Source organism: Lemur catta, chromosome 16 (assembly GCF_020740605.2).
Source record: "Lemur catta isolate mLemCat1 chromosome 16, mLemCat1.pri, whole genome shotgun sequence".
Classification (NCBI taxonomy): domain Eukaryota; kingdom Metazoa; phylum Chordata; class Mammalia; order Primates; family Lemuridae; genus Lemur; species Lemur catta.
The window spans coordinates 54,420,490-54,436,688 of NC_059143.1; the positions used below are offsets into that span (position 1 = coordinate 54,420,490).

General features: G+C 47.0%; 1 protein-coding gene across 1 annotated transcript in view; it reads right to left on the minus strand.

Annotated features, from left to right (window-relative positions):
- The window catches only part of LOC123621771 (myelin basic protein), a 1,012,103-nt gene that overhangs the window by 164,165 nt on the left and 831,739 nt on the right, over positions 1 to 16,199 (minus strand). The window lies entirely within an intron of this gene.

Here is a 16,199-nt window from a genome sequence, read left to right on the forward strand (position 1 = left end):
GTTTAATGCACATTTCCTTCAAATATTATTCACTCCTAAAATGTTAATTTGGGGTTAAAACCATTACCACTTGAGTTTCAATGGAGTTTTCATGACAATTTCATATTGATTTGTGTTCACAATGAGAAATGGCATGAAGATATTAAATTATCCTGTATTAGAAAAGTAATTTTCAGACTGCAAGACTTTGATATATTTTATCAGGACACAAAAGCAAGAAGATTTCTTTAAAAAGGATTTTGTGTAATGTACACTTGTGGTGAATCAGGACTCCATATGAAATATCAATTTTAGATAAAATAACAAATTCAGTGTAAGCCTTTGGCATGTTAACTTTTCTAGCTCATGGATTTAGTTGCACTAATTACATTTCAGTGAACAGTGTTTACATTTGCAATGATATAAATAACTCTCTGGATGGAAGAAAATTGTTAGAAAGGATGGTAAATAAATACATTTTCATGTCTGTTGGCTGGGGAAAGAAGTTGTCCATATGTGTGAGTATTTTAAAGAACATTGTTAAGTCCTTTGCATGAAAAACTTTTTGCACTTTATTCAAATATAGGAATAGGAATATTTTATCCTGAAAATGATACCTCGTGTGATTGTGGAACTTGAAGTTGCCATTGCAAATGCCAGAACAACTTCTTTGTGTACGAATTCATATTGCTGTACAAAGATGTGCCTCCTGGTAGCATTTGAACTCCCGTGAATGAGAATGATTTCTTGCACCATGGCTATTCCTTGTTCTCTTCTGATTCATAAGCTTATAAATGGAAGTTTTTTTAAAAATACAGTAGCTTCAGCATGACGCATTTACTGATGTTTATTCCCTTGGTCCTTCCTAGTCGTTATTGGCTTGTCAGAAGCTACAGACCCAGCACTGCTGTAATAACTGGTACTTGCAAACCCTCAACCTTGCTACATGTCAATGCAAATTGCTACATTTTATAGTTCTATAGGATCTACATCCTCCATGGCCATTCTAATCACTTTCTCTTATTCAGTGAGTAAGTCAAGTCTACTAAAACACATTTTGATACTGATACTAACTTATATCCTGCAAAGATCTAAACCTACATAAAGTTTATGAATGAGGAGTTCTAGAAGAACTTGTAACCGACTTAAATGACCCAGAGAAGCGTAGGGGGTGTGCCTGGCCTCTGCCGAACCCCTGCCTCCCAGGTAGTTTTTCTCCCAACACACGATCAACATGACCCATTCGGAAGCACCCCCATTTTGTCCCTAAATAAAGACGGCCTCCCAGATACACACTCTTTCTCCCAGCAGCCAGGCTAAGAGAGCAATGATTCGTGTGCCTTCGAGGGCAGGCTGCTTGAGAAACAGGTTTTCAGTTTACTTCAAAGAAAACCGAAGCTTTCTCTTTAGATTTGGCCCGTCTCAGTGCCTCAGTCCCCCAGGAAGCTGTTTTTTCCTAGGCTTTTGGCTTTCACGCAAGGAGACAGGCTCTGGAATATTTAGATGCGGAAACACTTGCTGTTTCACATGCATAAGCAACAATTCCAGTTTCCTTCCGAAGCAAACAGTGACATGGCTGGAAACACGGTCTCGTCCCACACTCCCTGGGGATGTGTTAGATCCTCTCCGTGCCTCTCTGACCACGTATGTGCTCAGCAGTGCGGGGCACTGAGGTCATTTCTGCATACTTTAGGTAAATTATTCTGGCTTTTAACTAAATTGTTTTGTTTCCCACATTGGGAGTAAAACCACCATTTCCTGCCCCATCCCAGTCTCTCGTGCTTTTATCTTTTTATCTCAACTCACTTCTATCCACACTTTTTTCACTCGAATACTTGCCATAGTGAAATTCCTCCTTCAACCCAGATGCAGCGGGGCAGAGGGGAGGACAGATGATTGCACGAGTCATGCAAGACTCAGAACCTGTGACTCAGCTTTAAATTGTGATGCTGCAGGTTATTGCATTTGCTCAGTCCTCTCGGATGCTTTTAGACAGTGCAGTGATAATTCCAGTGTTGTCTGAAAGCCAGGATCAGCCTGGCCCTGAGCAGGAGTGAGAGCTCGTCCAAGCACTCATTTCCTTTCCACACACGGCCATAGGCGCCTGAGAGTACCAACACGCTTGTGTTGAAGCAGTGCTATGTCGAGTAAAATAACCTACTGTGCAGAAGGATTTGTTATAAATGTTCATAAACTACATAATCACGTGAATTGGGAAAATCTACCAAGATGGCTACTTCCTCTGGAAACTTACCATCTAAAATTTGTAAATTTTGGTTGCAAATTTTTCCATGTTTTCAATTTCTAAGTGGCTTTCTATTAAAGGTGATCATATTCTTCTTGGCCATTACAAAGTTGTGTATCAGGCTGTTTCTCAAGCAGGTGTTAATGACTTGCTTAATCACTTGTTTATTTTAAAAGATTATATTAATACACAGTAAGAGTAGGTGGCCTAAAATTCTGATAGCTCCTTGTTGGCTTGGAAAGAAAAACTTACCAAATCGTGTAATTGTATTTGGTTTTAAGTTAACGGTATTTGAATATTGTTTCTTTTAGAAGTGGAAAAGTTGAGGCTGAGGAACAGTTTAAAATGCTTAAGACGCCTTTGCTGTGGGCGGTTTCTGCGTAGGGCAAGCACGTCTAAGGAGAGCCTGCCGTGCATCGTAATGCGCCAGTCGGGACGTTTTGTTCACTTACTTGTGAAAGTGCGCAGATTACAGACGGTGGTGTCTTTTCTTCCTGTGGCAGTTCCATGCCCTTTCACCCTTGGAACTTCAGCTGCCGCCCTGGGGCCCTGCGGTGGGCACAGCCATCCGCTTTGGTGGGCTCGCTAGGCAGACGGGCAGGCCCTGCGCACCTGCTTCCCTGCTGGTTTCGGTGTCCCCCTGCCCTGGCTCCTGGCCACGCTCCCCCTGTGTCCTCAGCAGCCACTGTCCCCACGATTCTGATGATGCTTGCGTTTTGCTCCAGGTGCGGCAATAGTGGGAGTGGCCTTGGGAGTGAGTGGTGACAGTGAAGGGAGGGTGGCCAGCGAGGTCGTTACTTTTATGGACACTGTGGAAACAACCTCAGCTGGATTTTCTCTCCGTGTCTATGTTAACGTGGGCTTGTTCACCACGTTCGGGTGATTCTATGAAGAGCCAATCTGATAACTCAGGTTTTGATGGCACTTTGGGGGCAGAGAAAGCCTCATCCTTTTTGCTGGAGAACAGATTTCTGTATCGTTCAAGGTACACTGTGTAGCTCCAAATTTTCAGCGATTTCAGAAGTCAGGGTAAGAGCTCCCTAGCTGCTGGGCTGGACTGGAACCGGGCTCCACCACGCAAGTTCTTAGAGTCTTAGGTAGCGGTGATGAGTACGGTAGCCCGTACACTGGGTGCCTTTGTGGTCTGCTGTAGGTTTTCTATGTGATACCATACACTCTAGTACTGTATTACAAAAGACTGGATACTTATTGGATACTGATTATGAAAACGGGATCTATTTGTGTCATCATTCTAAAGACCACAGTGACCTATCAAGCTCTGTTTTCCCTGTGGCGAGATTGTTTCGGGTGATCTAGTTCACATGCCGTATACGGGTAATGTTCCTGCGGCCGGCGCCCAGCGTGGAGGTGTCTGTTGGCGCCTCTGCAGTGCGGTGAGCATCAGACCTCGGTGCTGCCAGGTGGTGGAGGCAGCCCTCGGAGGTCCAGTCCCTGTCTGCGTGGGCTGCTCTGCTGACGCGCCGTGTGAAGGAAGACGTTTTGTCTGCCTGGAAATAAGCATCATTCCCCTAGGACGTCTGCTGTGGGGCACCAGCGACGACATTTGAGGCCTTCGGGAAGCAATGGGCTAACATTAAGCAGCTAAAGGCGAGGGAATTGTCCGAGAAAGCGCGGAGCGTCATTTAGGATCGGTTTGCAGAGCCTGCGCCTTGGACCCTAGGAGTCCTGTTGACCTCCTGTGGGGACCACTGACTGAGGGGGCAGTGCGGAAACAGCATATGGGGAAGCAGGTTCCCCCTCTCCTGTCCAGCCAGACGATTTCTGCCTCTGTTGCCTTTGGACATGTGTGGTGACTTGTTGGAAAATTGTTAGAGAACAACTATTTCCAGTGGATGTGTCATCTCTCATCGTGCTGACTCTGATCGCTCCTCTGTGCGCTGTTTCTGCTACTCATAGACACGTCTTTTCATTCCTCCCTGCTCCTTCCCTGAAGCTAGCCACGTTTCTACACTGCAGAGCTTCCAAACTGCCGACGTTGAGGGGTCACAGAGGGCTCGGCCCTGCGCCCCCCGGCGCATCCTCACTATTTTGTCTGTGCTGAGGGCTTTGGCTTGGCTGTCCTGTCAGCACTTCTGCCTTTGACAGTGGAGTGGCAGAAACGGAAGCTTCAGGAGCAAGTTGTCTTGACAGTGGATCCCAAGTGACCAGTCCCTCCATAGCATCGGCAGAGGAATAGGCCAACTGGTGTGGACACCCAAGGGCCTTCCCTGGGGCTCTGGACTGGCAGGTGCCACCTGTGAGAACCCTTTCTGGGTGTGTCTGGCACCCATCCTGACTTCTGAGATGTCACGGCTCAGCCCAGGAGGCTGGTCACAGGTGAGGGGACTCCCAGCCGTGGGTCTGGCTGTGGCCAGGGGAGCCTCCCTGTGGCCAGGAACTGCATCTGCTTCCCTATGGAGATCTGAGCAGGTGGACTGAGTTCCCATCGTTCCTGGGCTCGTCCTCCTGACGCACGAGGCACATGCAGACGTGAGTAAAGGCTGAGAATCGGAATGATAAACAGGTGTCTTGTCACTGAGCTCCCGGCTGCAGGTGTCACTGGTTAAACAAAAGGGGGGGGGTGGACACACTGATTTATAGTGGAAATTAGGAACAAAGAAATCAGGGTAAGCAAAGGCTAGTTTTGGAACATTTTGTCAGGGCCCCCTAGCTTTGACTATGAGAAAATACTTTTTCAAAACTGAAAGCATGTCACTTCTTCTAAAGAGAAGGTGCTGGTGTGTAGACGTAGCCACAGACGTAGATTTCAATGTGGGAGCTCAGGGGAAGTGGCAAAGCAGCGGCTCCAACGTGCTGTAGGCCTGCGTGCCCTGTCCGTCCGCACAGCCTCAGGCCTGACAGAGCAACTTTTTTTTTCTTTTGAGACAGGGTCTTGCTCTGTCACCTGAGCTAGAGTGCAGTGGCGTCATCATAGCTCACTGCAGCCAGGAACTGCTGGGCTCAAGGGATCCTCCTGCCTCAGCCTCCTCGATAGCTGGGACCACAGGCATGTGCCAGGACACCCAGCTAATCTTTCTACTTTTAGTGGAGACAGGGTCTCTCTCTTGCTCAGGCTGGTCTTGAACTCCTGGCCTCAAGTGATCCTCCGTCCTCAGCCTCCCAGAGTGCAGGGATGACAGGCCTGAGCCACCGCGCCTGGAACTGTTAAGTAGTAGACACTGAGTGAGTGAACAGATTCCTAGATTTGAGATATTTTCAAAATAGGGCCAGCGTGTTTAAAAAATTAAATTTAATAATTCTCTCGAATTAAAATCAGGTTATAATTTAGAAACATTCAAAAGCTAGAACTGGGTATGTAAATGTTATTTTTCATATTTTGATTTTCTGAGTCACACTTTACTGCCATATATCGCATGAAAATTGAACATTCGGCAATGAGGCATAGACTTCCAAAGTTTCCTTAAATACTGTGGAACAAATGTTGTAATTTCCGAGTATACCTGCCTGAGTGGGGAGGACAGTCGGGGCGCATTGGGACGCCGGGGTTTGGTCTGAGTTCTGGTGGTGAGTGGCTCCTGGGAATGCTCTCTTTGGTATCCTCGTGCGCAAAAGAAGAATTTGGGGAAAATAAGCGAGTCCCAACTGGCTGCACATTGGAACGAGCCGGGAGCTGCGCAGACAGCACGGAGGCTCCGGCCTGGCCTGGGAGCGCAGACTCGCACCTGTCGGCGGCGTCAGCACCAGCCGAAAAGCTTGTCGGACGCCCGCTGTGGCCACGCCCCGGAAGTGCTCCTTCCGCGCCCCGGAACTTCTCATTCTGTGCACGCGGGGCGGGGCCCACGGACTTGCTGCCGGGCCGGAGACCACATTTTGAGAACGGCCTGATTTAACCGGTTTGAAGGTGAAAGTGGAGTCCCGGTTTTTTTTTTTCCTTTCTTTTTTTTGAGGCCTCCACTCGCATGTCCAGAGTGCAGTGCATGGCCCTTCACGAGTCGAAACTTCTGTAGTTCTGTAAAAAAAAATTGTTTATATAGAATTTAAATTATTCAGACTTTCTATCGTTTACCTTGATCAGATTCACAAAATACCTGTTCAACTGCTGCATTCCCCTAGCTGCAAACATTTGTACATTTTCAAGAGCTTGAAGGATTTTGATAACTTATAAGGATTTCAGGCATTATTGTAATTTTTCCTTCAAAAGACTAAAACAAATTGCTTGGTGCAAAAGAGCACCCGTGCAGTCACTTTGCTCCCCCAAAATACAAAAGGTTAAAATAGTATTCGAAATCGTTATATATGAATTTTTGAATTCAATATTTTAACTCAGTGTTTAAATTAAATATGTGCATGTCTTTCTGCGTGACTACTAATTTTTAACTAAGTTCTTATCTCTAAGAGATAAATGTAACTTTCACTGTTTAAAGTTTTCCAGTTAAGTATCTCCTGATAAGTAGTATGAGTAAGGAAAAAAACCTAGATATACAGTATTTTTTATTTTGATAATGTGATTGTTTAAACACTGATATGTAAACACGGTTGAGCATGGATCTTCTTACATACGATGCTGTTACAGTTATTCTCTAATGAGCCGGCCATAAAATTTATCTCATCACGTATAGCTCTAGCATGAATACCAGCAAACTTACAAAGCCAAAAACCAAGAATTAAGAGTTTATATGAGCTTACTGAATGCTAAATATAGTCATCTTCAATCACATTTCCTCTGTGTTCTGCATGAAATCTAGCTGGACTTTGTGATTGGAACTATTTTTCTTGAATTGAAAATAAAATTTGTTCCTGAAAGTGTTCTAATTTAAGAGTATCCTTTTTTTTTTCCAAATAAAAAATATGCCATTTCGTAAGGCATTTCCCTAAGGATAGGAGCACAGTATAGAGTTGCTGAATTAAATGAGTTTCCTTGTTACTGTGCCATTATGGAAAACTTGGATGAATGGTGGAAAATTGATACTTATATTTTTAAATATTCTCCTCCTCCTCTTCTCTTCCCTCTTCTTTATTTAGAAGAATAATACACGTCAATTGTTTTTATCAAAATGACCAAACTTACTACGAGAAATTATAAAGAAGAAAATAAACATTCATCCAAAATTTCATTACCAAGAAATAGCCATCATCACCATCATCTTCTGAATGATACTGTAGCTACATTTCCAATGAAAAGGCTTAGGAACTGGGGTAAAGGAAGGATGCAGGGAGGGAGAGGAATTTTGTAAAATTGGATCATACTTTACATATTCTTTATAAATAAAACTATTAATTTTAACTTTACTTGAATTTGAATAAAGTGAAATTGGAAGAATTGCTAGTTGTTAACCAGAAGTTTAAAAAAGGATTATGAAAAGTTGAAGGGAATTGTCATTATGTTTATAACTATAGACACATTTTAGCTTTAGGCAGTATATATTTTCTATTTATGTGGTAGCTATTTACTCATAAAAAATTAGAGTTCCTTCTAGCCCCTCTCTTTCTACCTCCATTTAGTTATATCATTTTTCCATTTCCTGTAAAATTATCTTTGGTAAATCTTAATCCTATATATAATTTGATACATTGCTTACCAATATTTTTTTTTAACAATTTTCTCCTTTTGTGGACTCCTTATTTGCAGTTATCTCACCAAGCAACTTTTTGTTCCCAAAATGTTCTCAAAGATACTGTATTCCTGAGTTATTGCATATTTGAGAATATTAATGTGTTCTTTTCATGCCTGAAAAACAATGTCAAGTATGACATTATTTTATTGCACTTTATTTGTATTAGGTATCTATCCACCCAGCTCATGATTTTGAGTGCTATTGGAAAGAAGCTGGAGGGTGAACTATCTTCACTGAGCCACTAGTTTAATCTATGGATCAGGCCCATGGAAGTAGAATGCAATATGCTAGCATTTTTACTTTAGTATATGATTATAATTTATGTCCTATGGTACATACTCATGTTTATGAGGCATCCTTCCCACCCACGAGTGAACATCACCAGATATTGCTTTAGATTTTTGAAAAGAGGTTTTATTCTTTGGAAATGAGTATTAACAAGTTTGAACAGGACATTTTCCACACATCAGAAACTCTCAGAATCCGCCGGTGTCCTGAGGGTCTCTGCTGCCTCCCAGGCGGGGCTGGCGCGACCCCGTCAGGACGCGTGCCACCTGGGCAGGGCGAGGTGGGTTCCGACTAGCAGCTGTTTTCCTCCAGCTCTCCCGTGGCTGCATTCCTCATGCGTGTGGCTCACCCACAGATGAAACATACTCGTTTTTAGGAACCAAGGCGGCTCTGTGTCTTGTGAGCAGCAGTTGTTGACTCCACAGTGATTGAATTTAAAATGGATTACGGCTATGCACACTGCTCTATGAGGGGCGGCAATCCAATAAAACTAATTAAAAATTTCAAAGGCATTTGATTCGGCTTGCCACGCTGCTAGTCATCCTTCAAGGCATGTTAGCAGGACATAAAACCCCCGAGATGTCTGTCCACATCCAAGTTGCAGCAACGTGAAAATACAGACATAAGGCGAATCAGTCTTGAATAAAAAAGTATTTCATACAGAGGTGAAAGGAATATAAAACATTGACCTACTGGAAAAAAACCACTCTTAGCTTTATTAGAGACGGGGTGTTCATTTATTCACTCCGTGACTGTCGAGAGCATCGTGTGAGACGCCAGGGATCGTAAATGAGCACAATCTGTTTTGCACCCAGGGAGCTCCTGGCCTGGCAGAGAGAGGGATGTCCCTGTCCCTGTCCCGCAGGCAGGGCAGGCAGCGGCAGGTGGAGCACACCTCCGCCTCCCTGGGAAGGAAGACTGGGAAGGCCCGGGTAATAATCTGGTAACACCTTGCACCCCCACACCTTCCCCCTAATGAACAGTAGGGGAGGAATTTTAGGGCAAAGGAGAAAACCAAGGACGTGGAGGAAGCAGAGCACCTGCCCTTCGGGGACAGGGAAGCAGCTGCAGAAGGAGCCTGTCAGAATGGCCACGCTGCCAGCCTTCAACCCTCCGTGAGAAATAAAGCTCTCCTTTCCAAATGTACTAACCTCATTAACTTTCAGTTAATTCTTCAATTAACAAACCTATAAAATAAGTATCCTTGTTTGCATTTTACAGTTAAGGAAACGGCTGTTCAAAGAGATCAGGTGACATGTTCATCATCAGAGCAGAAAGTGGCCCCCTTGGCCTGAGTCTCTGTTCATCTGATGCAAAGTGATTTCGTTATCCCTGACACCCGGCTACTGGGCAGCTCCCCATTGGAGGTGGCCTGTTGCAGACTTGGTCTGTCTTTGTGTTTCCATAGGCAGTGGCTGGCACAGCGTGAGCTGCTCGATATGTGTTCATTAGGGATAAATAGTCAATAAAAGCCACCAAAGGTGTTTGCACGTGGGAGTGACATGCTGCAGCCAGTTCCGCAGGGAAGGTAAAACCTGTGCCGCTGACGTGCCTGAGCAGCTGGAGAGAGCAGAGGAAAGAGGACTGGGAAGGTTCTGAGCCGGGAGCACATTTGAAACAGGAAGCGATGGAGGAATGGAGCTCACTTGAGGGAAAAGCTGTCACTGCATTAGGGTTAACCTACATACTGCTCAGCCTCTCTTGGTTTATCAATTACTGGCCAAATCACCCAGCGAGAACCCCTGTTGCCCACTTGCCTCATTTTGGCCTGGAAGACTGGCACGAACCCCACCCTCCTGCTGACTTAGGAGGAGTGGGCAGGTCTGCAGAGGCCTCCAGGGCGGGCCAATCACCCCACCTTGCTAGATGGGGAGCAAACAGTTCCGCCCGAAGATCATCACCCAGGGAGACCTTTTTCCTTAAATTAACATGCATATGTTATTTTCCACCCAGACAAAGCCTGCGTGTTGTGAGGGATACCTTTCTCCCTGAAAGGATCTCTAACATCTTAAAGTGCAATTTCCTATGTAGGAAACACTGTGGAAGGAAGGGCCAGGGAAATTTGTTTTTTTTGTTTATTTTGTTTTGTTTTTGTCCTTTCCCTGAATATTAAATCAGCAGATATTTTTAGCCATTTTTGAGAAGAATGATTTCAAAATAAGTCAGAAGCCTTATTTTGGTGCATTTGGCCTTTGGCTCAGACACAGAATTCCAGTTTGCTAAGCACACAGTTGATGTCGATTTCCATGTCACCCTTAATATGACATTAACCTTGGGAATATTGCACATATTGTCGCTGAAGAGTCAGAGGGAAGGTTAACCTTCAGCCCTGTTTAGTTTAGAAGTTGCAGCACACACACAATGGAGATGCAGTTTGCTCCTGCTACTATACATTAAGAATGTCACAATTCACTTAAAAGTGACAACTCCAGCAGTAAAAACCAGACAGTTCCCCCGGCCAGCAGACATTTGCCTGAGGCATCGTCAGTCTGTGGTAAGGCCTCAGCTCATTCCTGCCAGCTCCGCTGATCCTCCACATGGCCAGTTTGGGGCTCTGCATAGCAAATTCCAGCAGGACAAGGTGACCCTGAGCCCTCCACGCCTTCAAAGCAGGGTGCAGTGAAATATGCAGCCTTGAGGGCTGATGGCAGCCAGTGTCCCTGACGGAGTCCCTCTGCGGGCTCTGTCAGCGCAGCCTGGCCACAGCTGCCCCCACAGAACACGGACAGATGGCTCATCTATCCCGCCACGAACCCCAGCAGAGATCTGCAGAAATACCGTGACGCCTCTTCACAGGCAGCACAGTCCCTTTGCAGCTCACGGGGTTGTTCCAGGTTTAGGTGAAATGAGCAGCTGTAGAAGGTTTTGCACAGGACCGTGTCCCGCACAGTGTGAGGAATGGGCCGGCAGGGCCAAGGCAGGCGGGGCTGAGACTGATCGGGAGGCAGCTGCCCAGGCGGGACCACAACGGCAAACTTGCCAAGGCTGAGAGCACTGTGCATTGAGAAAAATGACAGATTTGCAATACATGGTAAAGTCGGAGCCGTGAAGCTTAATGATGGGTTGGACGAGAGGTATGAGGTAGGAGCACCAGGAGGACCGCGGGTTAATCCTTCAGCATCTGGGTAAGAATCTGCTTTGCTGGCGGCGGCAACGCTGGTGAAGGCCCAGGCTGGAGAAGCTCCGAGTTCATCTTCCACAGGTGCAGCTCACGACACCCCCAGACAGGCAAGAGCAGACGCCGGTCGTGTTCTGGAGCTTAGCAGAGAGTCCGAGACTGGAAGTATAAACTTGGGAATTGTTACCATACAAATAGTGACTACAGTCTTGGGAACAGCTGAGCTAGGAAGCGGGTGGGGGGGATGGAGCATCCAGGAAACACTGCTGTGTAAAGGGTGGGGAGAGGGAGGACCCGATGGCAGAACAGTCAGAGGGGGTGGGACCGTGGAAAGGAGGACACGGTGCGTTTCAAGGATAAAACCCGCTGACAAGTGCAGTGAGATGGGCACAGGAAATCTCCCCTGGACGTGGCATCGTAACAGTATTTAAGAACCTAATTGAGAGCAGACGCAGGTGGAATGCAGGTGGGGGGAGAAGAACCCAGAGTGGAGTTTACTGAGGCAGGAGTAGGAAGGTGAAGAAATTCTTGCAGCAGATGTAGCAGCAACATTGCAGGGACTGTTTTATCTTCTTACAACTGGCAGCGGTGCTGGTGCCCAAGCACATTCCCAGGTGCCCTTGCAGTGATGCAGGGCGGGACGGAGCCAGCCAAGTGGCTATGGCCATGGCTTGCAGGAGCTGACCTGCGACCTTCCCCTGCAGAGGAGGCCGGCGCTCCAGGTGTGCAGCTGCGGGAAAGGCGAGGCAGTCACTGGCTGAGCGGCTGCATCTCTGAGGCTCGCAGGGCAGAGACCCCGTGTTGACCCACGAGGGACACGTGGCTTGATTGAGACATCACTGTGTAGACCACTGAGATGTAGACCACTGAGTTACGGAGTTGTCCACTATTAAGTTTGTTCTAGCTCATCCTGAGCCTGGAAGGGCAGGGCAATTTTAGCAAAACCCCAATACATTGGGCGTGGTATGGCATCTAGTGGTTCCTGGTGGTGAGACCGTTACCACGGCTGGAAGGGCAGTGACGTGTGTGAACTGAGACCAGCGATCACTTGGGAGGCAGCTGCTTGTGCATCTGGTGAGCATGCGGCTCTAGGGACAGAAGCCATTTGCTTTTGGCTGTGTTTGTAAAGAGAGTGCAGGAAAGAGAAAACGTCGTTTTCAGTTTGCAAACAGAAATGAAAGGATCAGAGCAAGTCCAGTAATTCCACGCCTGTCAGGTTTAAAAAAGGCAGTTGCCTCTGGCCCTCGAATGATAGAGAGTATATTGAAAAAGATTTTGAGAGACAGATACCCAGTGAAATCTTATGACTGATTACATTTTCTAAGGGCAAAGATGAGAGTTAAGACGTACCCAGTAAATGCTGTTAATTAGATTCAATGACCCCAGGCAAAGAGTCAGATTCAGGCTTCCTGCAGGAGCTGCACAGCCTCGAGTTGTCTGCTGCAAGGAGGCCTGGGCACGGAGGCCGAACCAGTCCCCGGAGCGGACCTGCGGAGTCTGGGCGTGGCTGCAGGCAGGCCGATCCCACAGGATGAAACGGATAAGAGGCCTACAAAGGTTGTGAGGGACTGCATTGCCCGGGAGAGCACAAACGAGAGCCGAACATTTTGTGAGTGTCAGAATTTAAAATGACATTTGAGCCTCCAATTTCTTTCAGCAGGAAATTGGACTGAGAAACTGAATTACCTTTAGAGAGGAACCCTAAGACCGAAAGGCGTAACATTTCTGCATCGAGAGTGGGACAGAAACACTCGATGTGCTGCATCACCAACATGCTGGGGCTGTTGCAGCCGCAGCCCTGCGGGCCGCGGGGTCCCGACCTGCGCACAGGGTGCGGCACATGGTCCCGACCTGCGCACGGGGGTGCGGCGCGGGGTCCCGACCTGCGCACGGGGTGCGGTGAGGGGTCCCGACCTGCGCACGGGGGTGCGGCGCGGGGTCCCGACCTGCGCACGGGGTGCGGTGAGGGGTCCCGACCTGCGCACGGGGGTGTGGCGCGGGGTCCCGACCTGCGCACGGGGTGCGGTGAGGGGTCCCGACCTGCGCACGGGGTGCGGTGAGGGGTCCCGACCTGCGCACGGGGGTGCGGCGCGGGGTCCCGACCTGCGCACGGGGTGCGGTGAGGGGTCCCGACCTGCGCACGGGGTGCGGCACATGGTCCCGACCTGCGCACGGGGGTGTGGCGCGGGGTCCCGACCTGCGCACGGGGGTGTGGCACGGGGTCCCGACCTGCGCACGGGGTGCGGCGAGGATCTGAAGCAGAAACGACTCCACTGAGGAGCCGCCTCAGAGAGGAAGGAACCCTGGGGTGACCCCAGGTTCGATGCTCAGGAGGGAGGACCTGGTGTTTCCTGGAGACGTGTGCGGCGACGGGAGCAGAGCCCGGCGCTGTGCTGGAGGACGAGGCGCCGTCCAGCGGGGAGAGGGAAGTAGGGGCTCGGGGGACCACACGCGTGCAACAGGCATGTCTCCAGTGACCCGGACCGCGCAGAGGAATGTCATTCTTCATCACGGCGCCGACAGTGTTCACTAGAATGGCAGAAATCACAATTTAGTCTGTGTAACTAGATCTCCTGTGGAAGCTGGTAAAACGTGCATCAGGAATTCCTTTCTTTACTGCTTTGAGACTTTATGTCACGAATCTACACTGTTCGCTTATCCGTTCTGCTGTGGATGGGCGTTTGGAGACACAGGTTTGTGGCCACTCGCAAACGCTTTCTGACCATTTTTATTTTCATCTGCCAGGAAGTGCAGGAAAGGAAATATTATTATTTTTCACAATTCTAGTTTCCCATGTTAGAAGGTCAAGAATGTCTTGCTGTGCATTTTTATATTTATTTTCGTGACAAGTAGTTTGCAAAAAATTTACAACAGGCAGAAGAAAAATTGTTGAGGAACAGATTCAAGGTGAGCATTTAATAAACACTGATCACTGTTCATTCACACCTTATACTGAGCTGTGGAAATTTGCAGTTTGGGTCAATTTCCATGGGTTTGAAGGTAAACACATCATATTTTTAAAAGATGTTTTGAAACTGTTGGAGTTTAAAAATGACAACAGAATATATTTTCAGATTTCTAGATGATGAGGGAAATTTAAGACAATTTGGTTTTTTTACTCAAATCTTAATTAGAAGTCTCTCGTTTCTTAAGACCGCTCAACTATCCCATGACGGATGAATTTCTTTTCCTCAGAAGTGTGACTGTCTCCTCTTCCGTTTCCGCACGGTGAGTGGGTCCCGCACGCCAGGCACGGTGGCGGGCGCGGTGCACTGAGCGAAGAGGAGGGAGGCGCCTGGCGCTGAGCCACGCTGACGTTTCTGACCCGCATGGCTCCCTGTGCTAGCGCGGTGGCCCCGTCACGACATCGCACTAGAAAACACTCCCCAAAAATCTAATTGGGAAAATACACACCTTATCATTATTTAAAACACTCCAACTATCATGGGTCATTACAATTATAAGACGTAATGGGATCTTGAGAGATTAAAATGGAAATAAGCCTTTTCAAAAAGATGCAAAGGGAAGCATATTCTGCCAGCTTCTTCAGTAACAGTTCTTTGAGCACTAAATCATTATAATTATCAACATTATATCATCTTTAAAAAAAACTGGTTCCCTGTATGCCTGGGTTATGGGCACGAGAAAATGGCATCTACGGAATGACCCGGCACCAGCAGGCAGCTCGGACGAGGAGCCTCCGTCCTCTTCAAACCACGTGAAAAGCACGAAGACTGTGTGCTTGTGTTGATATGATTAAATCAATCTTTAAAATAAATGGTGGAATGTATTTGAAGTGTTTCTTTTTAATAGGCCTTTTAGGAATGATAGCAGCGAAGATAATGGGAAACATGCAGAGGATCGTTCTCCTCCTAATTTTTTTGTGTGTGTCTCTCGCTTAAAATCAGCATTTGGGTGATTGGAGAGTAACGTGCCTGAATTGCTGTGGTTTCAAAGTCTGTGCAGAAGAGTTCCACGTGCTCACTTTTCTGGGCACTGCACAAAGCTATTTTCAGTTTGCGCCATAAATAAAGGTGAATTCCAGAGTCCCCAGCGTCAGTGCAGAGATAAAAGCAGAGGCTGCCGGGAGTACAGGACGTCGCATGGACAGAAGGAAGGACAGCGACAGTCCTTCCTGGCAAGTTCTCTGTGGCCCTCGGCACCTGGTGGGGAGCACGGCTCTGAGGTCAGACGTAGGTCCAGCTCCTCACTGGTGCCAGCGTGTGGCTTTGCTCTTCACCTCTCTGTCTGTCACTTTCCTTACGGGTAAAGCTGGGATGATAATTGTTTTAAGTGGGAAAGCTCTTAAATAATCTGTACATAGTTCTCGGAACAGCACTTGGCACACAATACAGGTACTACGTAAGTTAGCTACTGTTATTCAAACTGTGCTCCTACCTGAAGGATGCTGTCATGTCTATTCCTTTTTAAAAACAGGAAGCAAATTCAGAAGCATAGTTTTATCTTGCTGCATAGTAGTTACATTTCTCCTTATGTATCTGCATATACTTTGTCTCCATCTGAAATTGACAAAAAATAATTGGATACGTACATACGCATATATATATAGAAAGACCTGTAATCCAGATACTTTAATGTCTTCAGCATAAAGGTACCGCACCTCCACTCAGTGTGCAAATAACAGTAACCTAAGCCCCTTCCTGCTGGACCACAAGGTGCCCAGGTCTGTCCTCCCTCCCTCCCCTCCTCCTTCCTTCTAACTATATTTCTGTTGCCAATTAATCCAGGGGATTTTCTCAAGATTTTCTTCTACTTTTTTCTTTCTTTCTTATTTATGTATTTATTATTTTATTTTAGAATATTATGGGGATACAAACATTTTGGCATCTCTGTATTTGAAGCCTATGACAGATGGCAGCAAAAACTGCCCAAGATCTAGATGGAGCTGAGTGCCACGAGCCTGCCCCAGTCCATGAGGGTTTAGGGGGTTCACTCTCTGTTCGCAGCACATTCAGTGGGTCCTTGCTGGGAA